This window comes from Rhinolophus sinicus, chromosome 12 (genome assembly GCF_057876585.1).
Source record: "Rhinolophus sinicus isolate RSI-liver-muscle chromosome 12, RSI-T2T, whole genome shotgun sequence".
Classification (NCBI taxonomy): Eukaryota; Metazoa; Chordata; class Mammalia; order Chiroptera; family Rhinolophidae; genus Rhinolophus; species Rhinolophus sinicus.
Window position 1 is genome coordinate 4,535,729 of NC_142512.1, and position 7,193 is coordinate 4,542,921.

A 7,193-nucleotide genomic window follows, 5' to 3' on the forward strand; every position below is an offset into this window, starting at 1 on the left:
TTCAGCTCTTGGCACCCTCAGCCACATGGCAGGCAGTGTTCACATGTTCCTGCAACAGCTTGGGCTGCTGAGTGGGAGCTAGGATGGTGAAAATGACCCTGTCCTCCCAGCTATTGAGATTTGTGCTCCAGTCAGATTGCTGCTTCTGATCAGAGGTGCAGAAAAAGACATTGGCAGCCATTGTTTTGCACCTTCCCCCAGTGCTGCAAGCCCTTCCTCTAGCTGAAGTGACTGCCTGGAGACTTAATGAGCTAGTGCCCTTCCCACCCCCACCCCCCTCTTCCCCCGCTTCATTTTTTGCTTTTCCTCTTTTAGGAACCAGACATTAAAGACTATGACATTCAAAAATAACTGCATATGGGGGCGGCCCAGTGGCTCAGGTGGTTGGAGCGCCATGCTCCTAACACCAAGGTGGGTGGTTTGATTCCCACATGGGCCAGTGAGCTGTGCTCTCTACAGCTAAGATTGTGGACAACACCTCGACCTGGAGCTGGGCTGCCCCGGGCTGCGGTGAGTGGCTGGCAGCTGGCGAGAGCTGCCATGAGCTGCTGTGAGTGGCTGACCCACAGCTGCCTCAGCCAGGTGGAGCGCAAGGCTCATAATACCAGCATGGGCCAGGGAGCTGCGTCCTACACAACTAGACTGAGAAGCATCGGCTTGAACTGGAGTTGGGGGTGCAGGGGGGAGAAAAACACAAAACTGCATATGGGGAAAATTAGAATATGACTGCATGCCCAAAGAAAAGCTCAGAAAAGACCTGAGAAAAGCTTAAGTTTACACCTCAGGCCTATCCTTGGCAAAAAGAGCCTCCAGCAATAAAAATAAGCAATAAAAAACCCTGGGGAAGGGGGAGTATCTGATTTCCAGAGTTTACACATTATTAGATTTAAATATCCAGTGTTCAACAACAACAAAAAATCAAGGCATACAAAGAAATAAGAACAAGAAATAGGAACATATGGCCCATTCAAAGAAAAAAAATCAGAAGCGGTCCCTGAAAAAGACTTAATAGCAAATATATTAGACAAAAATTCGAAGACAACTGTCTTAAACAGGCTCAAAGACTAAAGGAAGATGTAGAGAAAGTCAAGAAGATGATGTGTGAACCAAATGAAAATATTAATAGAAAAAAAAAATCCAGATCTGGAAACTACAATGACTGCAGTGAAAAATTCACTAGAGGGATTAAAAGGCAGATTTGAGCAGGCAGAAGAATTGTGAACTTGAAGATAAAACAATTTATATGGGCTGAGAAAAAGATTGAAGAAAAGCAAACTGCCTAAAAGACCTATGGGACACCATCAAAAGGACCGCCATGGGAGTCCCAGAAAGATGAGGGAGAAAGGGGCAGAGAATATTTAGAGAAATAATGGCTGAAAGTTTCTTAAATTTGATTAAAGATATGAATATAAATATACAAGAAGCTCAGCAAAATCCAAGTAAGATGAAAAAAAAAGACCCACACCAAGACACATTATAAGTAAACTTTCAAAAGACAAGAACAAATCTTGGAAGCAAAAAGAGGAGTGAATCATCATGTACAAGGGATTCTCAATAAGATTATCTTCAGATTTCTCATGAGAAACTTTGGAGGCCAGAAGACAATAGGCTATATAGTCAGAGCGCTAAAAAAAAACAAGTCAACCAAGAATCCTATATCCATCAAAACTGTCCTTAAAAGTGGGAGAAATCAAGACATTCCCAGATGAAAGATGAGGTGGTTTGTGACCACTAGACTTGTCCTGCAAGAAATGCTCAAGGGAGTCCTGCAAGGTGAAATGACACGAGACAGTACCTCAAAGCCATACAGAGATATAAAGATTTCAGTAAAGGTAAATACGTGGGCAATTATATAAGCTAGTATTGTAACAATAGTTTGTAACTATATTTTTTGTTTTCTATCATTTAAGAAATATACATGTAAAGAAAAATTGTTAATGTAAAAGCTAGTATTACTTTAATGTTGATTTGTAACTGCAAATCTTGTTTTCTACATAATTTAGGAGACTAATGAATTTAGAAGAATCCATTTATGTTTGTAGACACACAATGTAGAAAGATGTAATTTTGTGACATCAACAACCAAAAGGGGTTAGGATGGAGCTGTGAAGTTTTTGTCTGTTGTTCAGCTGCTATAAGTTCAAATTAGAATGTTATAACCTTAGGATGTTAAATGTAATTCCTATGGTAACCACGAAAGAAATAGCTATAGAATATACATGAAAGGAAATTAAGAAGGAATTTAAGCATTTTACTACAAAAAATTAACAAAAAAGACAGGAATGCAGAAAATGAACAAAAAAGCTACAGGGCATATACAAAGCAAATAGCACAATGACAGAAGTTAGTCCCTCCTTACCAGTAATCAAGACTGGCGTAATGGATAAAAACACATGATCCAACAAAATACCATCTACAAAAGACTCACGTGAGATCCAAAGGCACAAACAGGTTAAAGGTGAAAGGATGGAAAGATGTTTCCTAATCAAAGAGGAAATCACAAGTGAAATTAGAAAAGACTAGGGCCGGCCCGGTGGCTCAGGTGGTTGGAACGCCGTGCTCCTAACACCGAGGTCACTGGTTCGATTCCCACATGGGTCAGTAAGCTGCACCCTGTACAGCTAAGATTGTGAACAACAGCTTTCCTTGGAGCTGGGCTGCCGGGAACAGCCAGAGGTCGGTGTGAGCTGCAGTGGGCTGCTGTGTGCTGACGTGTATTACGGTGAGTGGCTGGCAGCCATTGTGAGCCCGGCAGCTGATGAGAGCTGCCATGAGCTGCTGTGAGCAGCTGACCAACGACTGGCAACCGACTGCCTCAGCAGGGGGAGCGCAAGGCTCATAATACCAGCATGGTCTAGGGAGCTGTGTCCTACACAACTAGACTGAGAAACACTGGCTTAAAAACCAGGGGGTGGGGGTGGGGCAAAAAAAAAAAAAAGAAAGAAAATACTTAGAGATAAATGAAAATGAAAATGCAACAAACCAAAACTTATGGGACACAGTGAAAGCAGTGTTGAGGGGGAAAAATTTGTATCTATAAATGCTTACAGTAAAAAACAAACAAACAAAAACCAAGAAAGATAGCAAATCAACAACTTAACTTTACAACTTACGGAACTAGAAAACAAAACTGAACCCAAAGCTAACAGAAGGAAGGAAATAAAGATTAAAGCAGATTGAAAAGACTGATGTTTTAGGTTGAAAAGCTTTACTGGAATAAACTCTCTATTATAATATTCCACATGAATTTTTACTTTTCATTTTGAAATAGCAGTATGTGCAAAATGCAATTAATGTTCTGGCTTTCAATGTGGCAAGCTTTTGCAATATGTAGAATACATGGGAGGTATCATTCTTTCTAAATGTTCATTTTGAAATTTTTGGTAGGGAATGATTTCTGGAAAAGCTGAGGGATTGGCGCCATAGGTAACATCTGAGACAATGATTTATTCTATATTCCATGTATTCTGTCCTCTTTTATGTGGACCACTCTTTATGTTCTCCTTTCCTTTCTCTTTTCTTGTGGATTTAATTCCTCCACTCCACAATATTATTGAGTGCCTATAGTATGCCAGGAATTATGCCGGGGGTCAGAAATACAGTTCTCTGCTCTCTTGAAACTTACCATCTTGTGAAGAAAGTAAAAATTAAACAACTTAAGTGAAAATATTCACTATGAATAGGCCAAGACAGAAAGTATTGAGCGAGAGTAGTGTAATGCTGTATTGGAGGGTAAGAGAAGGCAACTCATCTCACAGAGAAGCTGAAACCTGAATGATAAGAAAGAGGGAGCTGTTTCTTCCCTGTGCCCTTTTTCTTTCACTCTAGCCCACAGATTAAATAATAATAACAACAACAACAACAATAGAGCAGAGACAAATGAAATAGATAATAGAAAAACAATAAAGTCAATGAAGCCAAAAGTTGGTTCTTCAAAAACATCAACAAAATTGACAAATCTTTGGCTGGATGGACTAAAGAAAAGAAGACTCAAATTACTAAAATCAGAAGTGGAAATGGGAACATTACTACCTATTCTACAGAAATAAAAAAGATTATAAGAGAGTACTGTGAAAATTACACACCAACAAATTGGATAACCTAGGTGAAACAGACAAATTCCTAGAAACACAAAACCTACTGAGGTTAAATCACGAAACAAATAGAAAATCTAAATAACTAGTAAGGAGAGTGAATCAGTAATCAAAAATCTTCCAAGACAGAAAAGTCCTGGACCTGATGGCTTCACTGATAAATTTTACCAAACATTTAAAGAACTAAAGCCAATCCTTAAAATTTTCCAAGAAATTGAAGAGGGAACACTTCCTGACTCATTCTATGAGGCCAGTAGAACCCTGATCAAAGCCAGAAAAGATACTATCAGCAAAGAAAACTACAGGCCAATATCCCTTAATGAACATTGATGTAAAAACTTCAATAAAACACCAGCAGACAGAATTCAGCAGCAAATTAAAACAACTATACAGAATAACCAAGTGGAATTTATTCCTGGAATGCAATGGTGATTTAACATATGAAAATTGATTAATGTAATAAACCACGTGAACAAAATGAAGGAGGAAAAAAACCCACATGGTTATCTCATTGATACAGAGAAAGCATTTCATAAATTTCAACACCTTTTCATGACTTAAAAAAAACAAACATAAAAACTCTACTACATAGGAATAGAAGGAAACTACTTCCACATAATAAGAGCCATGTATGAAAAACCTACAGCAAACATAATACTCAGTGGTGAAAGACTGAAAGCTTTTCCTCTAAGATCAAAAACAAGACAAGGATGCCTACTTCACCACTTCTAGTCAATGTAGTTTTGGAAGTTCTCCAATACTACATCAGAGCAATTAGGCAAGAAAAATAAATAAAAGGCATCCAAATTGGAAAGGAAGTAGTAAAATTATTGTGTGTAGATTATATGCTCTTATAATCACGACGAGCCCACAAAAAAGCCGTTAGATCTAACAAGTAATTCAGCAAACTAGTAAGATACAAAATCAACATGCCAAAAAAATTTGCATTTCTATACACAAACAATTGACAATCTTAAAAGGGAATTACAAAAACAATTCCATTCACAATATTATCAAAAAGAATAAAACAATTAAGAATTAACTTAACCAAGGATGTGAAGAATTGTGTAATAAAAAACTATATAATATTGATAAAAGAAATTAAAGAAGACATAAGTAAATAGAAATACATCTCATGTTCATGGATTGGAAAATGTAATATTGTTAAAAAGTCATTACCCAAAGCTATCTACAGATTCAATGCAATTCCTAGCAAAATCCCAATGATGTAATTTGCAGAAATAGAAAAACCCATCCTAAAATTCATATGGAATCTCAAAAGACTCCAGATAGACCAAAAAAAAAAAAAAAAAGGAAAAGAAAAGAATACAAAAGGCAAAAGACCTTGAAAAAGAGAAAAAGAAAGAGAGACAAAGTTGGAGGACTCACACTTCCTGATTTGAAAAATTAGTACAAAGCTACGGTAATCAAAACAGTGTGCCTCTGGCATAAAAACAAACATATAGATTAATGGTATAGAATAGAGCCCCACAATAAAACCTCACAAATACAACCAAATGATTTTTTGGGGGAGAAGGGAACAGGACCTTATTGGGGAACAGTGTGTACTTCCGGGACTTTTCCAAGTCAAGTTGTTGTCCTTTCAGTCTTAGTTGTGGAGGGCGCAGCTCAGCTCCAGGTCCAGTTGCCGTTGTTAGTTGCAGGGGGCGAAGCCCACCATCCCTTGCAGGAGTCGAGGAGTTGAACCAGCAACCTTGTGGTTGAGAGGACGCACTCCAACCAACTGAGCCATCTGACCACCTGGGAGCTGAGCGGCAGCTCATTGACTTCATTTTAGTTGCAGAGGGCGCAGCTCGCTGACCCATGTGGGAATCTAACTGGCAGCCCCGTTGCCCAGAGCTCACACTCTAATGAACTGGGCCACCTGTCTGCCCCCAACCAAATGATTTTTGATGAATGCCAAGATCATTCAATGGAGAAAGCACAGTCTTTAAAAAAAAAAAAAAGTGCTGAGAAAACTGGATATCCACATGCAAAAAAGTTGGACCCTGACTAGCATCATATATAAAAATTAAAATGGATGAATGACCTAAGTTAAGACCTAAAACAATAAAACTCTTAGAATAAAACAAAAGCTTTTTTTTTTTTTTTTAAGATTTTATTGGGGAAGGGGAACAGGACTTTATTGGGGAACAGTGTGTACTTCCAGGACTTTTTTCCAAGTCAAGTTGTTGTCCTTTCAATCTTAGTTGTGGAGGGTGCTGTTCAGCTTCAAGTTGTTATCCTTTCAGTCTTAGTTGTGGAGGGCACAGCTCAGCTCCAGGTCCAGTTGCCGTTTTCTTGTTGCAGGGGGCGCAGCCCACCATCCCTTGCGGGAGTCAAATTGGCAGCCTTGTGGTTGAGAGGACGCGCTCCAACCAACTGAGCCATCTGGGAGCTCAGCAGCAGTTCAGTTCAAGGTGCCGTGTTCAATCTTAGTTGCAGGGGGCGATGCCCACCATCCCTTGCGGAACTCGAGGAGTTGAACCAGCAACCTTGTGGTTGAGAGCCCACTGGCCCATGTGGGAATCGAACCGGCAGCCTTCGGAGTTAGGAGCATGGAGCTCCAACCGCCTGAGCCACCGGGCCAGCCAACAAAAGCTTCTTGATATTAGATTTGGTAGTGATGTCTTGGCACAGGTAACAACAATAAAAACAAAACAAAAAAACTGGACTTATGAAAAATTAAAAATTTTGTACATCAAAGGACACTATCTGGAAAGTAAAAAGGCTGACAGGAGAAATGCGTGCTAATTATATACCTGATAAGAAATTAATATCCAGAACATGTAGACAATTCTTAAATCTCAACAACACAAAAGCAACCTGATTCAAAGGACGTGAATAGACTTTCTCCAGAGAAGATGTACAAATGGCCAACAAGCACATGAACAGATACTAAGATCACTAATCATTAGGGAAATGTAAACCAACATTACAGTGAGATACCATCTCACACCCATTAGGATGGATACTATCAATAAAACAGAAAACCAGGTTTCTGATAAACGTGGTGGAATAGGTCAATGTTGTGCTCACCTCTTCCCACGTCCACATCAAAATTACAACCAAATTATAGAACAACCAACCTTGAGAACC